We start from the raw sequence: 13207 nt of genomic DNA, 5'->3' as shown, positions 1-13207 counted from the left end.
GGAATTCTAATCCCGGACTAAGGAAATAATTGATTCTCCTAGCCCAATCATGCATGGCCCTCTCCGCCTTCCGTCACCATTGCGCCAACATCGTCTTCTCTAGACCACGATCTCGCGCCACTCCACCATGCAGCCGCCTCCCTGCACCATCGACATAGCGGGCGCCCAGGAGGCTGCCTTGACGTAGCGGGCACCCAGGAGGCTGCCCTGCCCCCTCGCAGTGTGCCAGAAGTCCGCCAGATCGCCAGTGCCCACGAACCCGCCCAGCACCCGTGCGGCCGCCCCCGCCCTGCACGGACCCTGGATCAGGTGTAATTCTTCCCTGCACTCAAGATTACAGTTTTCAGAACAGAACATCAAACATTAGGCATACAGAAAAGGTAAGATCGTAAAAGTAAGACATGCAGATGCCGTGCAATTGCAAACATGGGCTACCATACCTAGGGCACAAGAATGATACATCACGTCAGTCTACAACACAATGATTAATTTTACATCTCTAATTACTCATTTCTATGCTTATCTTCTTACACACAGAAACAAAACTGCTTATCTCCTTACCCAGACGACACAAAACTGCTATCTCCTTACACTATTTTTTTCAATTTGAATGTTCACAGCGACGGTATGTCGTCTCCCAATCGTGCGGGGCCGCGCACCCCATTTCAAGATATAAGCAATGACCAACCATTGGGTAACTATCAGCAACCACTTCCTACTTTCTTCTACTGTTTCTGCTGTTGCTTGTGTGCTGACTCACGCTATGTGTTTATATAGGCCCAAGCACCCCATTTGAGGATATAAGCAACAACCAATCATTGGGTGACTATCATCAAACATATCCTACTTTCTGCTACCGTTTTTGCCGTTGCTGGTCTGCTTACTTGCAATACTTATTTAAACAGACCCTAAAGAATTTAAGAGGCAGAGGAACAAAGAGTATTATGCACGCAATAGAGATGATATTCTTAAAAGACGCCGTGAAGCCCGTGAAAAGAAACAGGCTTCAACGGCACTGCTTAGTGATGAACAAAATGTAGCACATACACCCGTGGCCATGACCCAAGGTTAAAACGCCCTTGTACTGCATGCTTATGTATTGTCCAAATACTACATTATATGCTAAAGTATAACTATAATGTTTCATATTTTAGACCCTAAGGAGCTCCTACAGTGAGATAAAAATGGCCGTTGTTTCTGCCGATATCAATGGCCAGGAAAATGAAACACGTACACCGGTGTCCATGTCCATTGGTACAGCTGAGTTGCTTAAACAAGCGTCCTTGATAATTTGGGATGAAGTCGCTATGACAACACGTCATGCAGTTGAGACGCTTGATAGATCACTACAAGATATAATGGGAAGTTGTTTGCCGTTTGGGGGAAAGGTTGTTGTCTTTGGTGGTGATTTCAGGCAAGTCCTTCCTGTTGTGACACGTGGGACAAGAGCACAGATCACGGATGCTACACTTCTGAGATCCTATCTGTGGGATAAGACACGCAAGATAAGTCTCACGCGCAACATGCGGGCACAATCTGATCCTTGGTTCTCCGAATACCTCCTAAGGATCGCCAATGGAACAAAAGAGACAATTGGAGACGACTATGTCCGTCTCCCTGACGACATTGTGATTGGCTATACCGAGGATGAAAAAGCTATTAACACGCTCATCGAAGATGTCTTCCCATCATTGCATGCCAATGCTAGATCAAGAGAGTACATGAGTGCACGTACAATTCTTTCGACCAAGAATGATCATGTGGATGACCTGAATGACAAGATGATCTCAAGGTTTCCAGGCGAAGAAAAGTTATACCATAACTTTGACTCAATTGAGGATGACTTGCAGAATAATTACACAATTGATTTTCTGAACTCGATCACACCAAATGGCTTGCCTCTGCACGTACTGAGATTAAAGGTCAACTGTCCGGTCATTCTGCTCCGAAACCTCGACCCTCATAATGGCCTATGCAATGGAACACGGCTTATGATTAGAGCCTTCCAGGATAATGCAATCGACATGGAGATTGTTGGTGGTTAGCATGCTAGAAAGAGGGTGTTCATACCTAGGATCCCTATGTCGCCCTCGGAGGACATCTCACTTCCTTTCAAACTTAAGAGAAAATAGTTCCCCATCTGCCTGAGTTTTGCAATGACAATTAACAAGGCGCAGGGCTAGACCATCCCAAACGTCGGTATTTACCTTCCCGAGCTGGTATTCTCACATGGACAGCTCTATGTTGCATTGTCAAGGGGAGTGTCAAGAGAGACAACACGGATTTTGGCCAAGCCAAATCAGGAGGTTGATAAATCCGGGAAAAGTACCAAGAACATTGTCTACAGAGATGTTTTAGATAGATGAGGCTATTGGGGAACGTTGCAGAAAATAAATTTTTTCTACTCTTCACCAAGATCAATCTATGAGTTCATCTAGCAACGAGAGAGAGGAGTGCATCTACATACCTTTGTAGATCGCGCGCAAAAGCGTTCAAGAGAACAGGGTTGAGGGAGTCATACTCGTCGTGATCCAAATCACCGATGATCCTAGTGCTGAACGGACAGCACCTCCGCGTTCAACACATGTAAGGTTGTGAAGACGTCTCCTCCTTCTTGATCCAGCAAGGGGGAAGGAGAGGTTGATGAAGATTCAGCAGCACGACGGCGTGGTGGTGGATGCAGCAGCGATATCGGCAGGGCTTCGCCAAGCTTCTGCGAGAGGGAGAGGTGTAGCAGGGGGAGAGGGAGGCGCCAAGAGCATGGGTGCTACTGCCCTCCCTCCCCCCTCTTTATATAGCCCCCCTAAGGGGGGGCACCGGCCCTAGGAGATGCAATCTCCTAGGGGGGCGGCGGCCAAGGGGGTGGCTTGCCCCCCAAGCCAAGTGGAGGCGCCCCCACCCCTAGGGTTTCCAACCCTAGGCACAGGGGGGCCCAAGGGGGGCGCACCAGCCCACCAGGGGCTGGTTCCCCTCCCACTTCAGCCCATGGGGCCCTCCGGGATAGGTGGCCCCACCCGGTGGACCCCCGGGACCCTTCCGGTGGTCCCGGTACAATACCGGTAACCCTCGAAACTTTCCCGATGGCCGAAACTTGACTTCCTATATATAATTCTTTACCTCCGGACCATTCCGGAACTCCTCGTGACGTCCGGGATCTCATACGGGACTCTGAACAACTTTCGGATTACTGCATACTCATATCTCTACAACCCTAGCGTCACCGAACCTTAAGTGTGTAGACCCTACGGGTTCGGGAGACATGCAGACATGATAGAGACTCCTCTCTGGTCAATAACCAATAGTGGGATCTGGATACCCATGTTGGCTCCCACATGCTCCTCGATGATCTCATCGGATGAACCACGATGTCGAGGATTCAATCAATCCCGTATACAATTCCCTTTGTCAATCGGTACGTTACTTGCCCGAGATTCGATCGTCGGTATCCCAATACCTCGTTTAATCTCGTTACCGGCAAGTCACTTTACTCGTACCATAATGCATGATCCCTTGACCAGACACTTGGTCACATTTAGCTCATTATGATGATGCATTACTGAGTGGGCTCAAAGATACCTCTCCGTCATACAGAGTGACAAATCCCAGTCTCGATTCGTGCCAATCCAACAGACACTTTCAGAGATACCCGTAGTGCACCTTTATAGTCACCCAGTTACGTTGTGATGTTTGGCACACCCAAAGCACTTCTACGGTATCCGGGAGTTGCACAATCTCATGGTCTAAGGAAATGATACTTAACATTTGGAAAAGCTCTAGCAAAACGAACTACACGATCTTTGTGCTACGCTTAGGACTGGGTTTTGTCCATCACATCATTCTCCTAATGATGTGATTCCGTTATCAATAACATCCAATGTCCATAGTCAGGAAACCATGACTATATGTTGATCAATGAGCTAGTCAACTAGAGGCTCACTAGGTACATGTTGTGGTCTATGTATTCACACGTGTATTACGATTTCCGGATAACACAATTATAGCATGAATAATAGACAATTATCATAAACAAAGAAATATAATAATAACCATTTTATTATTGCCTCTAGGGCATATTTCCAACAGTCTCCCACTTGCACTAGAGTCAATAGTCTAGTTACATTGTGATGAATCGAACACCCATAGAGTTCTGGTGTTGATCATGTTTTGCTCTAGGGAGAGGTTTAGTCAACGGATCTGCTACATTCAGGTCCGTGTGTACTTTACAAATATCTATGTCTCCATCTTGAACATTTTCACGAATGGAGTTGAAGCGACGCTTGATGTGCCTGGTCTTCTTGTGAAACCTGGGCTCCTTGGCAAGTCAGCCCCGACGCATTGGGTATGACTCCTAGGTCGGTGATGAACTCATTCACCCAGATTGCTTCATGTGCTGCCTTTGAGGCTGCCATGTACTCTGCTTCACATGTAGATCCCGCCACGACGCTTTGCTTGCAACTGCACCAGCTCATTGCCCCACCATTCAAAATATACACATATCCGGTTTGTGACTTCGAGTCATCCAGATCTGTGTTGAAGCTAGCGTCGACGTAACCCTTTACGACGAGCTCTTCGTCACCTCCAAAAACGAGAAACATATCCTTAGTCCTTTTCAGGTACTTCAGGATATTCTTGACCGCTGTCCACTGTTCCTTGCCGGGATTACTTTGGTACTTTCCTACCAAACTTACAGCAAGGCTTACATCAGGTCTGGTACACAGCATGGCATACATAATAGACCCTATGGCTGAGGCATAGGGGATGCCGCTCATCTCTTCTATATCTTCTGCCGTGGTCGGGCATTAAGCCGAGCTCAATTTCACACCTTGCAATACAGGCAAGAACCCTTTCTTGGACTGATCCACATTAAACTTCTTCAATATCTTATCAAGGTATGTGCTTTGTGAAAGACCTATGAGGCGTCTTGATCTATCCCTATAGATCTTGATGCCTAGTATGTAAGCAGCTTCTCCAAGGTCCTTCATTGAAAAACACTTATTCAAGTAGGCCTTAATGCTGTCCAAAAGTTCTATATCATTTCCCATCAAAAGTATGTCATCTACATATAATATGAGAAATGCTACAGAGCTCCCACTCACTTTCTTGTAAACGTAGGCTTCTCCATAAGTCTGCATAAACCCAAACACTTTGATCATCTTATCAAAGCGAATGTTCTAACTCTAAGATGCTTGCACCAGCCCATAAATGGATCGCTGGAGTTTGCATACCTTGTTAGCATTCTCAGGGTCGACAAAACCTTTTGGCTGCATCATATACAATTCTTCCTTAAGATGGCCGTTAAGGAATGCTGTTTTGACGTCCATTTGCCATATCTCATAATCATAGTATGCGGCAATTGCAAACATGATTCGAACGGACTTTAGCTTCGCTAAGGGAGAGAATGTCTCATCGTAGTCAACCCCTTGAACTTGTCGATAACCCTTAGCGACAAGTCGGGCTTTATAGATGGTAACATTACCATCCGCGTCCGTCTTCTTCTTAAAGATCCATTTGTTTTCTATCGCTCGCCGATCATCGAGCAAGTCTGTCAAAGTCCATACTTCGTTTTCATACATGGATCCTATCTCGGATTGCATGGCTTCAAGCCATTTGTTGGAATCTGGGCCCGCCATTGCCTCTTCATAGTTCGAAGGTTCACCGTTGTCTAACAACATGATTTCCAGGACAGGGTTGCCGTACCACTCTGGTGTGGAACATGTCCTTGTGGACCTATGAAGTTCAGTAGTAACTTGATCCGAAGTACCTTGATCATCATTATTAACTTCCTCTTCAGTTGGTGCAGGCACCACAGGAACATCTTCCTGAGCTGCGCTACTTACCGGTTCAAGAGGTAGTACTTCATCAAGTTCCACTTTCCTCCCACTTACTTCTCTCAAGAGAAACTCTTTCTCCAGAAAGGACCCATTCTTGGCAACAAATATCTTGCCTTCGGATCTGAGGTAGAAGGTATACCCAATGGTTTCCTTAGGGTATCCTATGAAGACGCATTTTTCCAACTAGGGTTCGAGCTTTTCAGGTTGAAGTTTCTTGACATAAGCATCGCATCCCCAAACTTTTAGAAACGACAGCTTAGGTTTCTTTCCAAACCATAATTCATACAGTGTCGTCTCAACGGATTTAGACGGTGCCCTATTTAAAGTGAATGTAGCTGTCTCTAGAGCGTATCCCCAAAAAGATAGCGGTAAATCGGTAAGAGACATCATAGATCGCATCATATCCAATAAAGTGCGATTACGACGTTCGGACACACCGTTACACTAAGGTGTTCCAGGCGGCGTGAGCTGTGAAACGATTCCACATTTCCTTAAGTGCGTACCAAATTCGTGACTTAAATATTCTCCTCCACGATCTGATCGTAAGAACTTTATTTTTCGGTCACGTTGATTCTCTACCTCATTCTGAAATTCTTTGAACTTTTCAAAGGTCTCAGACTTGTGTTTCATCAAGTAGACATACCCATATCTACTCAAGTCATCAGTGAGAGTGAGAACATAACGATATCCTCCACGAGCCTCAATGCTCATTGGACCGCACACATCAGTATGTATGATTTCCAATAAGTTGGTTGCTCGCTCCATTGTTCCGGAGAACGGAGTCTTGGTCATTTTGCCCATGAGGCATGGTTTGCATGTGTCAAACGATTCATAATCGAGAGACTCTAAAAGTCCATCAGCATGGAGCTTCTTCATGCGCTTGACACCAATGTGACCAAGGCGGTAGTGCCACAGGTATGTGGGACTATCGTTATCAACTTTACATCTTTTGGTATTTACACTATGAATATGTGTAACATCACGTTTTGAGATTCATTAAGAATAAACCATTGACCATGGGGGCATGACCATAAAACATATCTCTCATATAAATAGAACAACCATTATTCTAGGATTTAAATGAGTAGCCATCTCGTATTAAACGAGATCCAGATACAATGTTCATGCTCAAAGCTGGCACTAAATAACAATTATTGAGGTTTAAAACTAATCCTGTAGGTAAATGTAGAGGTAGCGTGCCGACGGCGATCACATCGACCTTGGAACCATTCCCGACGCGCATCGTCACCTCGTCCTTCGCCAGTCTCCGCTTATTCCGCAGCTCCTGCTTTGAGTTACAAATATGAGCAACGGCACCGGTATCAAATACCCAGGAGCTACTACGAGTACTGGTAAGGTACACATCAATTACATGTATATCAAATATACCTTTAGTGTTGCCAGCCTTCTTGTCCGTTAAGTATTTGGGGCAGTTCCGCTTCCAGTGACCCTTCCCTTTGCAATAAAAGCACTCAGTCTCAGGCTTGGATCCATTCTTTGACTTCTTCCCGGCAACTGGCTTACCGGGCGCGGCAACTTCCTTGCCGTCCTTCTTGAAGTTCTTCTTACCCTTGCCTTTCTTGAACTTAGTGGTTTTATTCACCATCAACACTTGATGTTCCTTTTTTATCTCTACCTCTGCTGATTTCAGCATTGAATATACTTCAGGAATGGTCTTTTCCATCCCCTGCATATTGAAGTTCATCACAAAGCTCTTGTAGCTCGGTGGAAGCGACTGAAGGATTCTGTCAATAACCGCGTCATCCGAAAGATTAACTCCCAGCTGAGTCAAGCGGTTGTGCAACCCAGACATTTTGAGTATGTGCTCACTGACAGAACTATTTTCCTCCATCTTACAACTGAAGAATTTGTCGGAGACTTCATATCTCTCGACCCGGGCATGAGCTTGGAAAACCATTTTCAGCTCTTCGAACATCTCATATGCTTCGTGTTGCTCAAAATGCTTTTGGAGCCCGGTTCTAAGCTGTAAAGCATGCCGCACTGAACGAGGGAGTAATCATCAGCACGAGACTGCCAAGCGTTCATAACGTCTTGGTTCTCTGGGATGGGTGCTTCACCTAGCGGTGCTTCTAAGACATAATCTTTCTTTGCAGCTATGAGGATGATCCTCAGGTTCCGGACCCAGTCTGTATAGTTGCTGCCATCATCTTTCAGCTTGGTTTTCTCTAGGAACGCGTTGAAGTTGAGGTGGACATGAGCGTTGGCCATTTGATCTACAAGACATATTTGCAAAGGTTTTTAGACTAAGTTCATGATAATTAAGTTCATCTAATCAAATTATTTAATGAACTCCCACTCAGATTAGACATCCCTCTAGTCATCTAAGTGATACATGATCCGAGTCGAGTAGGCCATGTCCGATCATCACGTGAGACGGACTAGTCATCATCGGTGAACATCTCCATGTTGATCATATCTTCCATACGACTCATGTTCGAACTTTCGGTCTCTTGTGTTCCTAGGCCATGTCTGTACATGCTAGGCTCGTCAAGTTAACCTAAGTGTTTATGCATGTGTAAATCTGTCTTACACCCGTTGTATGTGAACGTTAGAATCTATCACACCCGATCATCACGTGGTGCTTCGAAACAACGAACTTTCGCAATGGCGCACAGTTAGGGGGAACACTTTCTTGAAATTATTATGAGGGATCATCTTATTTGCTACCGTCGTTCTAAGTAAACAAGATGCAAAAACATGATAAACATCACATGCAATCAAATAGTAGCGACATGATATGGCCAATATCATATAGCTCCTTTGATCTCCATCTTCGGGACGCCATGATCATCTTTGTCACCGGCATGACACCATGATCTCCATCATCGTGTCTCCATGAAGTTGCACGCCAACTATTACTTATACTACTATGGCTAACGGTTTAGCAATAAAGTAAAGTAATTACATGGCGTTGAATCATTGACACGCAGGTCATACAATAATTAAGACAACTCCTATGGCTCCTGCCGGTTGTTATACTCATCGACATGCAAGTCGTGATTCCTATTACAAGAACATGATCTCATACATCACATATATATCATTCATCACAACTTTTGGCCATATTACATCACAAAGCATATGCTGCAAAAACAAGTTAGACGTCCTCTAATTGTTGTTGCATGTTTTACGTGGCTGCAATAGGGTTCTAGCAAGAACGTTTTCTTACCTACGTAAAAGCCACAACGTGATATGCCAACTTCTATTTACCCTTCATAAGGACCCTTTTCATCGAATCCGCTCCAACTAAAGTGGGAGAGACAGACACCCGCTAGCCACCTTATGCAACTAGTGCATGTCAGTCGGTGGAACCTGTCTCACGTAAGCGTATGTGTAAGGTCGGTCCGGGCCGCTTCATCCCACGATACCGCTGAAGCAAAATAAGACTAGTAGTGGCAAGAAAGTTGACAACATCTACGCCCACAACAAATTGTGTTCTACTCGTGCAAAGAGAACTACGCATAGACCTAGCTCATGATGCCACTCTTGGGGAACGTTGCAGAAAATAAAAAATTTCTACGCTTCACCAAGATCAATCTATGAGTTCATCTAGCAACGAGAGAGAGGAGTGCATCTACATACCCTTGTAGATCGCGCGCGGAAGCGTTCAAGAGAACGGGGTTGAGGGAGTCGTACTCGTCGTGATCCAAATCACCGATGATCCTAGTGCTGAACGAACAACACCTCCGCGTTCAACACACATACGGTTGAGAAGACGTCTCCTCCTTCTTGATCCAGCAAGGGGGAACGAGAGGTTGATGAAGATCCAGTAGCACGACGGCGTGGTGGTGGATGCAGCAGCGATCTCGGCAGGGCTTCACCAAGCTTCTGCGAGAGGGAGAGGTGTAGTAGGGGGAGAGGGAGGCGCCAAGAGCATGGGTGCGACTGCCCTCCCTCCCCCCTCTTTATATAGGCCCCCTAAGGGGGGCGCCAGCCCTAGGAGATGCAATCTTCTAGGGGGGCGGCAGCCAAGGGGGTGGCTTGCCCCGCAAGCCAAGTGGAGGCGCCCCCACCCCTAGGGTTTCCAACCCTAGGCGCAGGTGGGGGGGGGCGCACCAGCCCACCAGGGGCTGGTTCCCCTCCCACTTCAGCCCATGGGGCCCTCCGGGATAGGTGGCCCCACCCGGTGGACCCCCGGGACCCTTCCGGTGGTCCCGGTACAATACCGGTAACCCCCGAAACTTCCCTGATGGCCGAAACTTGACTTCCTATATATAATTCTTTACCTCCGGACCATTCCGGAACTCCTCGTGACGTCCGGGATCTCATCCGGGACTCCAAAAACTTTCGGGTTACTGCATACTCATATCTCTACAACCCTAGCGTCACCGAACCTTAAGTGTGTAGACCCTACGGGTTCGGGAGACATGCAGACATGAACGAGACTCCTCTCTGGTCAATAACCAACAGCGGGATCTGGATACCCATGTTGGCTCCCACATGCTCCTCGATGATCTCATCGGATGAACCATGATGTCGAGGATTCAATCAATCCCGTATACAATTCCCTTTGTTAATCGGTACGTTACTTGCCCAAGATTCGATCGTCGGTATCCCAATACCTTGTTTAATCTCGTTACCGGCAAGTCACTTTACTCGTACCGTAATGCATGATCCCGTGACCAGACACTTGGTCACATTGAGCTCATTATGATGATGCATTACGGAGTGGGCCCAGAGATACCTCTCCGTCATACGGAGTGACAAATCCCAGTCTCGATTCATGCCAATCCAACAGACACTTTCGGAGATACCCGTAGTACACCTTTATAGTCACCCAGTTACCTTGTGACGTTTGGCACACCCAAAGCACTCCTACGGTATCCGGGAGTTGCACAATCTCATGGTCTAAGGAAATGATACTTGACATGGAAAAGCTCTAGCAAAACGAACTACACGATCTTTGTGCTACGCTTAGGATTGGGTCTTGTCCATCACATCATTCTCCTAATGATGTGATCCCATTATCAATGACATCCAATGTCCATAGTCAGGAAACCATGACTATCTGTTGATCAACGAGCTAGTCAACTAGAGGCTCACTAGGGACATGTTGGGGTCTATGTATCCACACGTGTATTACGATTTCCGGATAACACAATTATAGCATGAATAACAGACAATTATCATAAACAAAGAAATATAATAATAACCATTTTATTATTGCCTCTAGGGCATATTTCCAACAGAGGCATGTGCGCTATTCTATTATTGTACCTATATAACTAATTCTGAGCCCAACAATTTTCTCTTATTTTATTTGCAGGTTTTAATCAGAACGCCACACATAATAAGCATGAAAGAAGAATTGTGTCGATGTGACCTCCAACACTGTATGCCGGAGTCGTTTATTTGTGTTATTTATTTCTAAAAGAGCATTGACATATCAATTTTCCCGAAATGAAGAAGTGCAAATTTATGATCGCTGGAATTTTCAATATTTCATCACTTTTGTCAATGATCCCAGCAGATTTCCCTGTTCTGATAATGATTCGAACGGGTTATGTTTTAGTATATCTGATTTAGGTATAAGCTGGTTATTTATAATAAGAAAATTGAAGAACACTTGGATTACATGGTTTCATGTTTTAGCAGGCTTGCTTCTTGTTAACGCCGAGTGTTATTACTACTATATTACACATACGCCCATGACAGAAGTTGGCTTTACCAGAAAAATTTAAGCTGGTTGGAATCATTGTCACAAAAAATGAAATATTGCAAATAAAGCAGCAGACATGATATTGCAAATTTGGCTGAAATTACTAGCATCTATCTTGTCATTGGAAAGTTCTCTGACGACACATGAGCAGCAATAATAATAAAACATAAGTGCCAAACTCACCTTGATGGTTTCTTCATAAAATGGAAACCTATGATGTCAGACTCACATTCTTCAAACAACCGGAAGCACTTCTCTGGCCCCTCCTGTCCAACACGGCCACAGAGGGTACATTACTTAACTAACTGGCAAGACAAAGGATACAAGAATTATATTTCTGTAGAGAAAGGTAAACTTTCGATATATAAATATGTATAAAATAAAAGAAAGCACACAAAAAATCAAAGAAACATTCTGAAGAAACAAGGGAAGACTGTATTAAGAGCAGACTGCAAAGAGATGGGTATACCTTCTAATACAACGGCTCAAAGCAATCAGCATTATGTGTTTTTTGTATTTCCCCATTACTTGCATCACAAAAAAATCTGCACAATTGAGAATAAAGTATACATATGTCAAACTATACAAGCTGACATATACAGACTGCAGAATGAAGTAAGGCTATGCACCGATTTGACGGGGACGAGCAAGCGTCGGGGTCGGAGAGACTAACCTGGACCAGGACGAGCGAGGAGAAGCATACGGGGGGAGGGTCCCAAGCAGCAGCACAGCACGCGGAGGTCATCGTGGTCATCCTAATCAAGATGGAGGTCAGGAGCAGCAACTGCTCCTGGTCCTGACCGAAACGAATAGGGAAATCAAGATGGGGTCAGAGAGCATAGCATCCGGATCGAGGGGAGGAAGAATTGGAACCGGACCTTCATGGCATCCTGAGCAGGGGGGAGGGAAGCGACGTCGTCGGCGACCATGTCGAGCATGAGCAGCCCGCCGTCACCAGGAGGAGGGGGCGAGTGCATCACCATGAGGGAAGGCCTCGGCGTCGCTGGCGAGCATGCCGAGCTCGAGCGCCCCGCCGTCGCCAGAGAAGGGAGGGCCCCGGCATCACCGGATAGGAAGAAGGAGCGGGCAGAGCAGGGGCTTGCGCGCCCGTCGGCGGTGCTGATGAAGGCGAGGGGCGGGGCAGAGCAGGGGCCTGCGCGTCCACCGGCGTCGCTGACGAAGGGGAGGGGTGGGGCAGACCTGGGACTTGCACGCCCGCCGGCGGTGCTGACGAAGGGGAGGGGCGGGGCAGACCAAGGGCCTGCTTGTCCGCCTGCGTCGCTAACGAAGGGGAGGGACGGCCACCAGAGAGCTCGGGCTGTGGATGGGGATCGCGAGATTAGGATGGAGTGAGGAAAGAATGGGGAAGAGAGAAGTGTGAGGGACGGTGGAAGGTTGGCGAAGAATTTTTTTAATCTCTATACTACTAAGTACTACTCCGCTTGTTGAGTACTAAGCAGTGATTCTCTGAGTGACTGTAAGAGCATCTCCAACAGCCACGCTATACTAGCGCCGCGCCGCAAATTAGACCGTTTTAGCTAGCGCGCAACGCGGCGGGTTGCTCCAGCGGACGCGCAAAAACGGCGCGCGCGCTATAACGAGTTGGGCGCGCGGTCGGAAGCACCATCCCGCGCGGTGTATTTCGGGTGCCTGCTACACTCGACCGCTCGCGCCGCACTCTCTCCTCTCCTCCTCC

At 46.5% G+C, this 13207-nt stretch overlaps 1 long non-coding RNA gene across 2 annotated transcripts; it reads right to left on the bottom strand.

Annotated features, from left to right (window-relative positions):
* Positions 1-6: 6 nt before the first annotated feature.
* Positions 7-12885, bottom strand: LOC119364417. Of its 2 annotated transcripts, none has more exons than XR_005174926.1 (5): positions 12390-12885; positions 12185-12307; positions 11981-12056; positions 11695-11816; positions 7-322 (listed from the first exon to the last, which is right to left on the bottom strand). It is a non-coding gene; the product is annotated as an uncharacterized LOC119364417 (long non-coding RNA). The 2 variants fall into 2 exon arrangements; XR_005174927.1 differs by having other exon boundaries at positions 11695-11777.
* Positions 12886-13207: the final 322 nt, after the last annotated feature.

This window comes from Triticum dicoccoides, chromosome 2B, assembly GCF_002162155.2.
Source record: "Triticum dicoccoides isolate Atlit2015 ecotype Zavitan chromosome 2B, WEW_v2.0, whole genome shotgun sequence".
NCBI lineage: Eukaryota > Viridiplantae > Streptophyta > Magnoliopsida > Poales > Poaceae > Triticum > Triticum dicoccoides.
The sequence above is the reverse complement of the archived record's forward strand: the minus strand, read 5'-3'. Positions and strand labels throughout refer to the sequence as shown.